The sequence below is a fragment of the Myxine glutinosa genome, chromosome 9 (assembly GCF_964187855.1).
Source record: "Myxine glutinosa chromosome 9, kmMyxGlut1.1, whole genome shotgun sequence".
In the NCBI taxonomy this organism is placed as follows: Eukaryota; Metazoa; Chordata; class Myxini; order Myxiniformes; family Myxinidae; genus Myxine; species Myxine glutinosa.
The window spans coordinates 76,798,024-76,812,226 of record NC_136269.1 but is presented as its reverse complement, the minus strand read 5'-3'; the positions used below and the strand labels follow the sequence as shown (position 1 = coordinate 76,812,226).

Below are 14,203 nucleotides of genomic sequence, written 5' to 3'. Positions count from 1 at the left end.
CTGTGACTACTAGCTATCACTCCTACTGATATGTTTTAGTGCTGCAATAATGAGTGATCAACGTAAGGGGTCTCCGATTGTCGCAGACGTGCACGTTCCTGAGCCACGCGCACAAAGGCCTCTGACAAGTACTCGGAATTGCAGCTGAACACAAATGGATGCACCAACTTTTCTGAACCCTGCTGGACTTCACATGACCTCTTTCTGAACCCTGCTGAACTTCACATGACCTCTATCTGAACCCTGCTGGACTTCACATGACCTCTATCTGAACCCTGCTGGACTTCACATGACCTCTATCTGAACCCTGCTGGACTTCACATGACCTCTTTCTGAACCCTGCTGGACCTACTGCGACCTCTTTCTGTACCCTGCTGGACCTCCTATGACCTCTTTCTGAACCCTGCTGAACCTCCTCTGACCTCTTTCTGAACCCTGCTTGACCTCCTACGACATCTTTCTGAACCCTGCTGGACTTCACATGACCTCTATCTGAACCCTGCTGGACTTCACATGACCTCTATCTGAACCCTGCTGGACTTCACATGACCTCTTTCTGAACCCTGCTGGACCTACTGCGACCTCTTTCTGTACCCTGCTGGACCTCCTATGACCTCTTTCTGAACCCTGCTGAACCTCCTCTGACCTCTTTCTGAACCCTGCTTGACCTCCTACGACATCTTTCTGAACCCTGCTGGACTTCACATGACCGTGCCTTTTCACTGACGGTCTGCCAGTCTTCGTTGGTCGACGTTGCAGATCCCAGTGTACTTCAGGAAGCATGGGCGAGCTTTCGCAGGCAGCCGGAACAAATGACAAATTCCTCTTCCAACCATATTTGAACGTTGGGCCTGGCCAGCAGGTTCGTGAAAGACTTGAGCCCAGCTTGACCCTCGTTCCGATGGCGGTGATACCTTGGGTTTCTCTGTTCCTCAAGGAAGTAGAACTAAAAAAGCAGGTTTGGAACGGGAAGATGACGTAATCTGTTGCCAAATCCTTGACGCGAGGGTCGCGACTGTATTTTAAAGAGGTGACCAAGGTTACTCAATCGTCACCAAGGGGTGGACTACCACTCCAATGAATTCGACTTCAGGAAAATATGTTGAGGAAGCAAAGCGACCACGCTACTTCATTAAATATTGCTAAAAGTGAAGTCAAAATCAGTTTTGAGCCAGGTAGGAGTCGAACCTACAATCTTCTGATTCGTAGTCGGACGCGTTATCCATTGCGCCACTGGCCCCTGTGACTACTAGCTATCACTCCTACTGATATGTTTTAGTGCTGCAATAATGAGTGATCAACGTAAGGGGTCTCCGGTTGTCGCAGACGTGCACGTTCCTGAGCCACGTGCACAAAGGCCTCTGACAAGTACTCGGAATTGCAGCTGAACACAAATGAATGCACCAACTTTTCTGAACCCTGCTGGACTTCACATGACCTCTTTCTGAACCCTGCTGAACTTCACATGACCTCTATCTGAACCCTGCTGGACCTACTGCGACCTCTTTCTGTACCCTGCTGGACCTCCTATGACCTCTTTCTGAACCCTGCTGGACCTCCTATGACCTCTTTCTGAACCCTGCTGAACCTCCTCTGACCTCTTTCTGAACCATGATTGACCTCCTACGACATCTTTCTGAACCCTGCTGGACTTCACATGACATATATCTGAACCCTGCTGGACTTCACATGACTCCTTTCTGAACCCTGCTGGACTTCACATGACCTCTATCTGAACCCTGCTGGACTTCACATGACCTCTTTCTGAACCCTGCTGGACCTACTGCGACCTCTTTCTGTACCCTGCTGGACCTCCTATGACCTCTTTCTGAACCCTGCTGAACCTCCTCTGACCTCTTTCTGAACCATGATTGACCTCCTACGACATCTTTCTGAACCCTGCTGGACTTCACATGACCTCTATCTGAACCCTGCTGAACTTCACATGACCTCTATCTGAACCCTGCTGGACTTCACATGACCTCTATCTGAACCCTGCTGGACTTCACATGACCTCTATCTGAACCCTGCTGGACTTCACATGACCTCTTTCTGAACCCTGCTGGACCTACTGCGACCTCTTTCTGTACCCTGCTGGACCTCCTATGACCTCTTTCTGAACCCTGCTGAACCTCCTCTGACCTCTTTCTGAACCCTGCTTGACCTCCTACGACATCTTTCTGAACCCTGCTGGACTTCACATGACCTCTATCTGAACCCTGCTGGACTTCACATGACCTCTATCTGAACCCTGCTGGACTTCACATGACAGTGCCTTTTCACTGACGGTCTGCCAGTCTTCGTTGGTCGACGTTGCAGATCCCAGTGTACTTCAGGAAGCATGGGCGAGCTTTCGCAGGCAGCCGGAACAAATGACAAATTCCTCCTCCAACCATATTTGAACGTTGGGCCTGGCCAGCAGGTTCGTGAAAGACTTGAGCCCAGCTTGACCCTCGTTCCGATGGCGGTGATACCTTGGGTTTCTCTGTTCCACAAGGAAGTATGACTAAAAAAGCAGGTTTGGAACGGGAAGATGACGTAATCTGTTGCCAAATTCTTGACGCGAGGGTCGCGACTGTATTTTAAAGAGGTGACCAAGGTTACTCAATCGTCACCAAGGGGTGGACTACCACTCCAATGAATTCGACTTCAGGAAAATATGTTGAAGAAGCAAAGCGACCACGCGACTTCATTAAATATTGCTAAAAGTGAAGTCAAAATCAGTTTTGAGCCAGGTAGGAGTCGAACCTACAATCTTTCTGATTCGTAGTCAGACGCGTTATCCATTGCGCCACTGGCCCATGTGACTACTAGCTATCACTCCTACTGATATGTTTTAGTGCTGCAATAATGAGTGATCAACGTAAGGGGTCTCCGGTTGTCGCAGACGTGCACGTTCCTGAGCCACGCGCACAAAGGCCTCTGACAAGGCCTCGGAATTGCAGCTGAACACAAATGAATGCACCAACTTTTCTGAACCCTGCTGGACTTCACATGACATATATCTGAACCCTGCTGGACTTCACATGACTCCTTTCTGACCCCTGCTGGACTTCACATGACCTCTATCTGAACCCTGCTGGACTTCACATGACCTCTTTCTGAACCCTGCTGGACCTACTGCGACCTCTTTCTGTACCCTGCTGGACCTCCTATGACCTCTTTCTGAACCCTGCTGAACCTCCTCTGACCTCTTTCTGAACCCTGATTGACCTCCTACGACATCTTTCTGAACCCTGCTGGACTTCACATGACCTCTATCTGAACCCTGCTGGACTTCACATGACCTCTATCTGAACCCTGCTGGACTTCACATGACCTCTTTCTCAACCCTGCTGGACCTACTGCGACCTCTTTCTGTACCCTGCTGGACCTCCTATGACCTCTTTCTGAACCCTGCTGAACCTCCTCTGACCTCTTTCTGAACCCTGCTTGACCTCCTACGACATCTTTCTGAACCCTGCTGGACTTCACATGACCGTGCCTTTTCACTGACGGTCTGCCAGTCTTCGTTGGTCGACGTTGCAGATCCCAGTATACTTCAGGAAGCATGGGCGAGCTTTCGCAGGCAGCCGGAACAAATGACAAATTCCTCCTCCAACCATATTTGAACGTTGGGCCTGGCCAGCAGGTTCGTGAAAGACTTGAGCCCAGCTTGACCCTCGTTCCGATGGCGGTGATACCTTGGGTTTCTCTGTTCCTCAAGGAAGTAGAACTAAAAAAGCAGGTTTGGAACGGGAAGATGACGTAATCTGTTGCCAAATCCTTGACGCGAGGGTCGCGACTGTATTTTAAAGACGTGACCAAGGTTACTCAATCGTCACCAAGGGGTGGACTACCACTCCAATGAATTCGACTTCAGGAAAATATGTTGAAGAAGCAAAGCGACCACGCGACTTCATTAAATATTGCTAAAAGTGAAGTCAAAATCAGTTTTGAGCCAGGTAGGAGTCGAACCTGCAATCTTCTGATTCGTAGTCAGACGCGTTATCCATTGCGCCACTGGCCCCTGTGACTACTATCTATCACTCCTACTGATATGTTTTAGTGCTGCAATAATGAGTGATCAACGTAAGGGGTCTCCGGTTGTCGCAGACGTGCACGTTCCTGAGCCACGCGCACAAAGGCCTCTGACAAGTACTCGGAATTGCAGCTGAACACAAATGAATGCACCAACTTTTCTGAACCCTGCTGGACTTCACATGACCTCTTTCTGAACCCTGCTGAACTTCACATGACCTCTATCTGAACCCTGCTGGACTTCACATGACCTCTATCTGAACCGTGCTGGACTTCACATGACCTCTATCTGAACCCTGCTGGACTTCACATGACCTCTTTCTGAACCCTGCTGGACCTACTGCGACCTCTTTCTGTACCCTGCTGGACCTCCTATGACCTTTTTCTGAACCCTGCTGAACCTCCTCTGACCTCTTTCTGAACCCTGCTTGACCTCCTACGACATCTTTCTGAACCCTGCTGGACTTCACATGACCTCTATCTGAACCCTGCTGGACTTCACATGACCTCTATCTGAACCCTGCTGGACTTCACATGACAGTGCCTTTTCACTGACGGTCTGCCAGTCTTCGTTGGTCGACGTTGCAGATCCCAGTGTACTTCAGGAAGCATGGGCGAGCTTTCGCAGGCAGCCGGAACAAATGACAAATTCCTCCTCCAACCATATTTGAACGTTGGGCCTGGCCAGCAGGTTCGTGAAAGACTTGAGCCCAGCTTGACCCTCGTTCCGATGGCGGTGATACCTTGGGTTTCTCTGTTCCTCAATGATGTAGAACTAAAAAAGCAGGTTTGGAACGGGAAGATGACGTAATCTGTTGCCAAATCCTTGACGCGAGGGTCGCGACTGTATTTTAAAGAGGTGACCAAGGTTACTCAATCGTCACCAAGGGGTGGACTACCACTCCAATGAATTCGACTTCAGGAAAATATGTTGAAGTCGCAAAGCGACCACGCGACTTCATTAAATATTGCTAAAAGTGAAGTCAAAATCAGTTTTGAGCCAGGTAGGAGTCGAACCTACAATCTTCTGATTCGTAGTCAGACGCGTTATCCATTGCGCCACTGGCCCATGTGACGACTAGCTATCACTCCTACTGATATGTTTTAGTGCTGCAATAATGAGTGATCAACGTAAGGGGTCTCCGGTTGTCGCAGACGTGCACGTTCCTGAGCCACGCGCACAAAGGCCTCTGACAAGTACTCGGAATTGCAGCTGAACACAAATGAATGCACCAACTTTTCTGAACCCTGCTGGACCTACTGCGACCTCTTTCTGTACCCTGCTGGACCTCCTATGACCTCTTTCTGAACCCTGCTGAACCTCCTCTGACCTCTTTCTGAACCCTGATTGACCTCCTACGACATCTTTCTGAACCCTGCTGGACTTCACATGACCTCTATCTGAACCCTGCTGGACTTCACATGACCTCTATCTGAACCCTGCTGGACTTCACATGACCTCTTTCTGAACCCTGCTGGACCTACTGCGACCTCTTTCTGTACCCTGCTGGACCTCCTATGACCTCTTTCTGAACCCTGCTGAACCTCCTCTGACCTCTTTCTGAACCCTGCTTGACCTCCTACGACATGTTTCTGAACCCTGCTGGACTTCACATGACCGTGCCTTTTCACTGACGGTCTGCCAGTCTTCGTTGGTCGACGTTGCAGATCCAAGTGTACTTCAGGAAGCATGGGCGAGCTTTCGCAGGCAGCCGGAACAAATGACAAATTCCTCTTCCAACCATATTTGAACGTTGGGCCTGGCCAGCAGGTTCGTGAAAGACTTGAGCCCAGCTTGACCCTCGTTCCGATGGCGGTGATACCTTGGGTTTCTCTGTTCCTCAAGGAAGTAGAACTAAAAAAGCAGGTTTGGAACGGGAAGATGACGTAATCTGTTGCCAAATCCTTGACGCGAGGGTCGCGACTGTATTTTAAAGAGGTGACCAAGGTTACTCAATCGTCACCAAGGGGTGGACTACCACTCCAATGAATTCGACTTCAGGAAAATATGTTGAAGAAGCAAAGCGACCACGCGACTTCATTAAATATTGCTAAAAGTGAAGTCAAAATCAGTTTCGAGCCAGGTAGGAGTCGAACCTACAATTTTCTGATTCGTAGTCAGACGCGTTATCCATTGCGCCACTGGCCCCTGTGACTACTAGCTATCACGCCTACTGATATGTTTTAGTGCTGCAATAATGAGTGATCAACGTAAGGGGTCTCCGGTTGTCGCAGACGTGCACGTTCCTGAGCCACGCGCACAAAGGCCTCTGACAAGTACTCGGAATTGCAGCTGAACACAAATGAATGCACCAACTTTTCTGAACCCTGCTGGACTTCACATGACCTCTTTCTGAACCCTGCTGAACTTCACATGACCTCTATCTGAACCCTGCTGGACTTCACATGACCTCTATCTGAACCCTGCTGGACTTCACATGACCTCTATCTGAACCCTGCTGGACTTCACATGACCTCTTTCTGAACCCTGCTGGACCTACTGCGACCTCTTTCTGTACCCTGCTGGACCTCCTATGACCTCTTTCTGAACCCTGCTGAACCTCCTCTGACCTCTTTCTGAACCCTGCTTGACCTCCTACGACATCTTTCTGAACCCTGCTGGACTTCACATGACCTCTATCTGAACCCTGCTGGACTTCACATGACCTCTATCTGAACCCTGCTGGACTTCACATGACAGTGCCTTTTCACTGACGGTCTGCCAGTCTTCGTTGGTCGACGTTGCAGATCCCAGTGTACTTCAGGAAGCATGGGCGAGCTTTCGCAGGCAGCCGGAACAAATGACAAATTCCTCCTCCAACCATATTTGAACGTTGGGCCTGGCCAGCAGGTTCGTGAAAGACTTGAGCCCAGCTTGACCCTCGTTCCGATGGCGGTGATACCTTGGGTTTCTCTGTTCCACAAGGAAGTATGACTAAAAAAGCAGGTTTGGAACGGGAAGATGACGTAATCTGTTGCCAAATCCTTGACGCGAGGGTCGCGACTGTATTTTAAAGAGGTGACCAAGGTTACTCAATCGTCACCAAGGGGTGGACTACCACTCCAATGAATTCGACTTCAGGAAAATATGTTGAAGAAGCAAAGCGACCACGCGACTTCATTAAATATTGCTAAAAGTGAAGTCAAAATCAGTCTTGAGCCAGGTAGGAGTCGAACCTACAATCTTCTGATTCATAGTCAGACGTGTAGTCAGACGCGTTATCCATTGCGCCACTGGCCCCTGTGACTACTAGCTATCACTCCTACTGATATGTTTTAGTGCTGCAATAATGAGTGATCAACGTAAGGGGTCTCCGGTTGTCGCAGACGTGCACGTTCCTGAGCCACGCGCACAAAGGCCTCTGACAAGTACTCGGAATTGCAGCTGAACACAAATGAATGCACCAACTTTTCTGAACCCTGCTGGACTTCACATGACCTCTTTCTGAACCCTGCTGAACTTCACATGACCTCTATCTGAACCCTGCTGGACTTCACATGACCTCTATCTCAACCCTGCTGGACTTCACATGACCTCTATCTGAACCCTGCTGGACTTCACATGACCTCTTTCTGAACCCTGCTGGACCTACTGCGACCTCTTTCTGTACCCTGCTGGACCTCCTATGACCTCTTTCTGAACCCTGCTGAACCTCCTCTGACCTCTTTCTGAACCCTGCTTGACATCCTACGACATCTTTCTGAACCCTGCTGGACTTCACATGACCTCTATCTGAACCCTGCTGGACTTCACATGACCTCTATCTGAACCCTGCTGGACTTCACATGACCTCTTTCTGAACCCTGCTGGACCTACTGCGACCTCTTTCTGTACCCTGCTGGACCTCCTATGACCTCTTTCTGAACCCTGCTGAACCTCCTCTGACCTCTTTCTGAACCCTGCTTGACCTCCTACGACATCTTTCTGAACCCTGCTGGACTTCACATGACCGTGCCTTTTCACTGACGGTCTGCCAGTCTTCGTTGGTCGACGTTGCAAATCCCAGTGTACTTCAGGAAGCATGGGCGAGCTTTCGCAGACAGCCGGAACAAATGACAAATTCCTCCTCCAACCATATTTGAACGTTGGGCCTGGCCAGCAGGTTCGGGAAAGACTTGAGCCCAGCTTGACCCTCGTTCCGATGGCGGTGATACCTTGGGTTTCTCTTTTCCTCAAGGAAGTAGAACTAAAAAAGCAGGTTTGGAACGGGAAGATGACGTAATCTGTTGCCAAATCCTTGACGCGAGGGTCGCGACTGTATTTTAAAGAGGTGACCAAGGTTACTCAATCGTCACCAAGGGGTGGACTACCACTCCAATGAATTCGACTTCAGGAAAATATGTTGAAGAAGCAAAGCGACCACGCGACTTCATTAAATATTGCTAAAAGTGAAATCAAAATCAGTTTTGAGCCAGGTAGGAGTCGAACCTACAATCTTCTGATTCGTAGTCAGACGCGTTATCCATTGCGCCACTGGCCCATGTGACTACTAGCTATCACTCCTACTGATATGTTTTAGTGCTGCAATAATGAGTGATCAACGTAATGGGTCTCCGGTTGTCGCAGATGTGCACGTTCCTGAGCCACGCGCACAAAGGCCTCTGACAAGTACTCGGAATTGCAGCTGAACACAAATGAATGCACCAACTTTTCTGAACCCTGCTGGACTTCACATGACATATATCTGAACCCTGCTGGACTTCACATGACTCCTTTCTGAACCCTGCTGGACTTCACATGACCTCTATCTGAACCCTGCTGGACTTCACATGACCTCTTTCTGAACCCTGCTGGACCTACTGCGACCTCTTTCTGTACCCTGCTGGACCTCCTATGACCTCTTTCTGAACCCTGCTGAACCTCCTCTGACCTCTTTCTGAACCCTGATTGACCTCCTACGACATCTTTCTGAACCCTGCTGGACTTCACATGACCTCTATCTGAACCCTGCTGGACTTCACATGACCTCTTTCTGAACCCTGCTGGACTTCACATGACCTCTTTCTGAACCCTGCTGGACCTACTGCGACCTCTTTCTGTACCCTGCTGGACCTCCTATGACCTCTTTCTGAACCCTGCTGAACCTCCTCTGACCTCTTTCTGAACCCTGCTTGACCTCCTACGACATCTTTCTGAACCCTGCTGGACTTCACATGACCGTGCCTTTTCACTGACGGTCTGCCAGTCTTCGTTGGTCGACGTTGCAGATCCCAGTGTACTTCAGGAAGCATGGGCGAGCTTTCGCAGGCAGCCGGAACAAATGACAAATTCCTCCTCCAACCATATTTGAACGTTGGGCCTGGCCAGCAGGTTCGTGAAAGACTTGAGCCCAGCTTGACCCTCGTTCCGATGGCGGTGATACCTTGGGTTTCTCTGTTCCTCAAGGAAGTAGAACGAAAAAAGCAGGTTTGGAACGGGAAGATGACGTAATCTGTTGCCAAATCCTTGACGCGAGGGTCGCGACTGTATTTTAAAGAGGTGACCAAGGTTACTCAATCGTCACCAAGGGGTGGACTACCACTCCAATGAATTCGACCTCAGGAAAATATGTTGAAGAAGCAAAGCGACCACGCGACTTCATTAAATATTGCTAAAAGTGAAATCAAAATCAGTTTTGAGCCAAGTAGGAGTCGAACCTACAATCTTCTGATTCGTAGTCAGACGCGTTATCCATTGCGCCACTGGCCCATGTGACTACTAGCTATCACTCCTACTGATATGTTTTAGTGCTGCAATAATGAGTGATCAACGTAAGGGGTCTCCGGTTGTCGCAGACGTGCACGTTCCTGAGCCACGCGCACAAAGGCCTCTGACAAGTACTCGGAATTGCAGCTGAACACAAATGAATGCACCAACTTTTCTGAACCCTGCTGGACTTCACATGACCTCTTTCTGAACCCTGCTGAACTTCACATGACCTCTATCTGAACCCTGCTGGACTTCACACGACCTCTATCTGAACCATGCTGGACTTCACATGACATATATCTGAACCCTGCTGGACCTACTGCGACCTCTTTCTGTACCCTGCTGGACCTCCTATGACCTCTTTCTGAACCCTGCTGAACCTCCTCTGACCTCTTTCTGAACCCTGATTGACCTCCTACGACATCTTTCTGAACCCTGCTGGACTTCACATGACCTCTATTTGAACCCTGCTGGACTTCACATGACCTCTATCTGAACCCTGCTGGACTTCACATGACCTCTTTCTGAACCCTGCTGGACCTACTGCGACCTCTTTCTGTACCCTGCTGGACCTCCTATGACCTCTTTCTGAACCCTGCTGAACCTCCTCTGACCTCTTTCTGAACCCTGATTGACCTCCTACGACATCTTTCTGAACCCTGCTGGACTTCACATGACCTCTATCTGAACCCTGCTGGACTTCACATGACCTCTATCTGAACCCTGCTGGACTTCACATGACCTCTTTCTGAACCCTGCTGGACCTACTGCGACCTCTTTCTGTACACTGCTGGACCTCCTATGACCTCTTTCTGAACCCTGCTGAACCTCCTCTGACCTCTTTCTGAACCCTGCTTGACCTCCTACGACATCTTTCTGAACCCTGCTGGACTTCACATGACCGTGCCTTTTCACTGACGGTCTGCCAGTCTTCGTTGGTCGACGTTGCAGATCCAAGTGTACTTCAGGAAGCATGGGCGAGCTTTCGCAGGCAGCCGGAACAAATGACAAATTCCTCTTCCAACCATATTTGAACGTTGGGCCTGGCCAGCAGGTTCGTGAAAGACTTGAGCCCAGCTTGACCCTCGTTCCGATGGCGGTGATACCTTGGGTTTCTCTGTTCCTCAAGGAAGTAGAACTAAAAAAGCAGGTTTGGAACGGGAAGATGACGTAATCTGTTGCCAAATCCTTGACGCGAGGGTCGCGACTGTATTTTAAAGAGGTGACCAAGGTTACTCAATCGTCACCAAGGGGTGGACTACCACTCCAATGAATTCGACTTCAGGAAAATATGTTGAAGAAGCAAAGCGACCACGCGACTTCATTAAATATTGCTAAAAGTGAAGTCAAAATCAGTTTCGAGCCAGGTAGGAGTCGAACCTACAATCTTCTGATTCGTAGTCAGACGCGTTATCCATTGCGCCACTGGCCCATGTGACTACTAGCTATCACTCCTACTGATATGTTTTAGTGCTGCAATAATGAGTGATCAACGTAAGGGGTCTCCGGTTGTCGCAGACGTGCACGTTCCTGAGCCACGCGCACAAAGGCCTCTGACAAGTACTCGGAATTGCAGCTGAACACAAATGAATGCACCAACTTTTCTGAACCCTGCTGGACTTCACATGACCTCTTTCTGAACCCTGCTGAACTTCACATGACCTCTATCTGAACCCTGCTGGACTTCACATGACCTCTATCTGAACCCTGCTGGACTTCACATGACCTCTATCTGAACCCTGCTGGACTTCACATGACCTCTTTCTGAACCCTGCTGGACCTACTGCGACCTCTTTCTGTACCCTGCTGGACCTCCTATGACCTCTTTCTGAACCCTGCTGAACCTCCTCTGACCTCTTTCTGAACCCTGCTTGACCTCCTACGACATCTTTCTGAACCCTGCTGGACTTCACATGACCTCTATCTGAACCCTGCTGGACTTCACATGACCTCTATCTGAACCCTGCTGGACTTCACATGACAGTGCCTTTTCACTGACGGTCTGCCAGTCTTCGTTGGTCGACGTTGCAGATCCCAGTGTACTTCAGGAAGCATGGGCGAGCTTTCGCAGGCAGCCGGAACAAATGACAAATTCCTCCTCCAACCATATTTGTACGTTGGGCCTGGCCAGCAGGTTCGTGAAAGACTTGAGCCCAGCTTGACCCTCGTTCCGATGGCGGTGATACCTTGGGTTTCTCTGTTCCACAAGGAAGTATGACTAAAAAAGCAGGTTTGGAACGGGAAGATGACGTAATCTGTTGCCAAATCCTTGACGCGAGGGTCGCGACTGTATTTTAAAGAGGTGACCAAGGTTACTCAATCGTCACCAAGGGGTGGACTACCACTCCAATGAATTCGACTTCAGGAAAATATGTTGAAGAAGCAAAGCGACCACGCGACTTCATTAAATATTGCTAAAAGTGAAGTCAAAATCAGTCTTGAGCCAGGTAGGAGTCGAACCTACAATCTTCTGATTCGTAGTCAGACGTGTAGTCAGACGCGTTATCCATTGCGCCACTGGCCCCTGTGACTACTAGCTATCACTCCTACTGATATGTTTTAGTGCTGCAATAATGAGTGATCAACGTAAGGGGTCTCCGGTTGTCGCAGACGTGCACGTTCCTGAGCCACGCGCACAAAGGCCTCTGACAAGTACTCGGAATTGCAGCTGAACACAAATGAATGCACCAACTTTTCTGAACCCTGCTGGACTTCACATGACCTCTTTCTGAACCCTGCTGAACTTCACATGACCTCTATCTGAACCCTGCTGGACTTCACATGACCTCTATCTGAACCCTGCTGGACTTCACATGACCTCTATCTGAACCCTGCTGGACTTCACATGACCTCTTTCTGAACCCTGCTGGACCTAATGCGACCTCTTTCTGTACCCTGCTGGACCTCCTATGACCTCTTTCTGAACCCTGCTGAACCTCCTCTGACCTCTTTCTGAACCCTGCTTGACCTCCTACGACATCTTTCTGAACCCTGCTGGACTTCACATGACCTCTATCTGAACCCTGCTGGACTTCACATGACCTCTATCTGAACCCTGCTGGACTTCACATGACCTCTTTCTGAACCCTGCTGGACCTACTGCGACCTCTTTCTGTACCCTGCTGGACCTCCTATGACCTCTTTCTGAACCCTGCTGAACCTCCTCTGACCTCTTTCTGAACCCTGCTTGACCTCCTACGACATCTTTCTGAACCCTGCTGGACTTCACATGACCGTGCCTTTTCACTGACGGTCTGCCAGTCTTCGTTGGTCGACGTTGCAGATCCCAGTGTACTTCAGGAAGCATGGGCGAGCTTTCGCAGACAGCCGGAACAAATGACAAATTCCTCCTCCAACCATATTTGAACGTTGGGCCTGGCCAGCAGGTTCGTGAAAGACTTGAGCCCAGCTTGACCCTCGTTCCGATGGCGGTGATACCTTGGGTTTCTCTTTTCCTCAAGGAAGTAGAACTAAAAAAGCAGGTTTGGAACGGGAAGATGACGTAATCTGTTGCCAAATCCTTGACGCGAGGGTCGCGACTGTATTTTAAAGAGGTGACCAAGGTTACTCAATCGTCACCAAGGGGTGGACTACCACTCCAATGAATTCGACTTCAGGAAAATATGTTGAAGAAGCAAAGCGACCACGCGACTTCATTAAATATTGCTAAAAGTGAAGTCAAAATCAGTTTTGAGCCAGGTAGGAGTCGAACCTACAATCTTCTGATTCGTAGTCAGACGCGTTATCCATTGCGCCACTGGCCCATGTGACTACTAGCTATCACTCCTACTGATATGTTTTAGTGCTGCAATAATGAGTGATCAACGTAAGGGGTCTCCGGTTGTCGCAGACGTGCACGTTCCTGAGCCACGCGCACAAAGGCCTCTGACAAGTACTCGGAATTGCAGCTGAACACAAATGAATGCACCAACTTTTCTGAACCCTGCTGGACTTCACATGACCTCTTTCTGAACCCTGCTGAACTTCACATGACCTCTATCTGAACCCTGCTGGACTTCACACGACCTCTATCTGAACCATGCTGGACTTCACATGACATATATCTGAACCCTGCTGGACCTACTGCGACCTCTTTCTGTACCCTGCTGGACCTCCTATGACCTCTTTCTGAACCCTGCTGAACCTCCTCTGACCTCTTTCTGAACCCTGATTGACCTCCTACGACATCTTTCTGAACCCTGATGGACTTCACATGACCTCTATTTGAACCCTGCTGGACTTCACATGACCTCTATCTGAACCCTGCTGGACTTCACATGACCTCTTTCTGAACCCTGCTGGACCTACTGCGACCTCTTTCTGTACCCTGCTGGACCTCCTATGACCTCTTTCTGAACCCTGCTGAACCTCCTCTGACCTCTTTCTGAACCCTGCTTGACCTCCTACGACATCTTTCTGAACCCTGCTGGACTTCACATGACCGTGCCTTTTCACTGACGGTCTGCCAGTCTTCGTTGGTCGACGTTGCAGATC

The 14,203-nt window shown here is 49.6% G+C and overlaps 2 non-coding genes across 2 annotated transcripts; both read right to left on the bottom strand.

Moving 5' to 3' along the window:
- Positions 1–7,176: 7,176 nt before the first annotated feature.
- Positions 7,177–7,261, bottom strand: TRNAC-ACA (transfer RNA cysteine (anticodon ACA)). Its single transcript is given in 2 exon segments — positions 7,177–7,212; positions 7,225–7,261. It is a non-coding gene; the product is annotated as a tRNA-Cys (tRNA).
- Positions 7,262–12,148: 4,887 nt separating this feature from the next.
- TRNAC-ACA (transfer RNA cysteine (anticodon ACA)) lies at positions 12,149–12,233 on the bottom strand. The gene is given in 2 exon segments: positions 12,149–12,184; positions 12,197–12,233. It is a non-coding gene; the product is annotated as a tRNA-Cys (tRNA).
- Between the last annotated feature and the right edge of the window lie 1,970 nt (positions 12,234–14,203).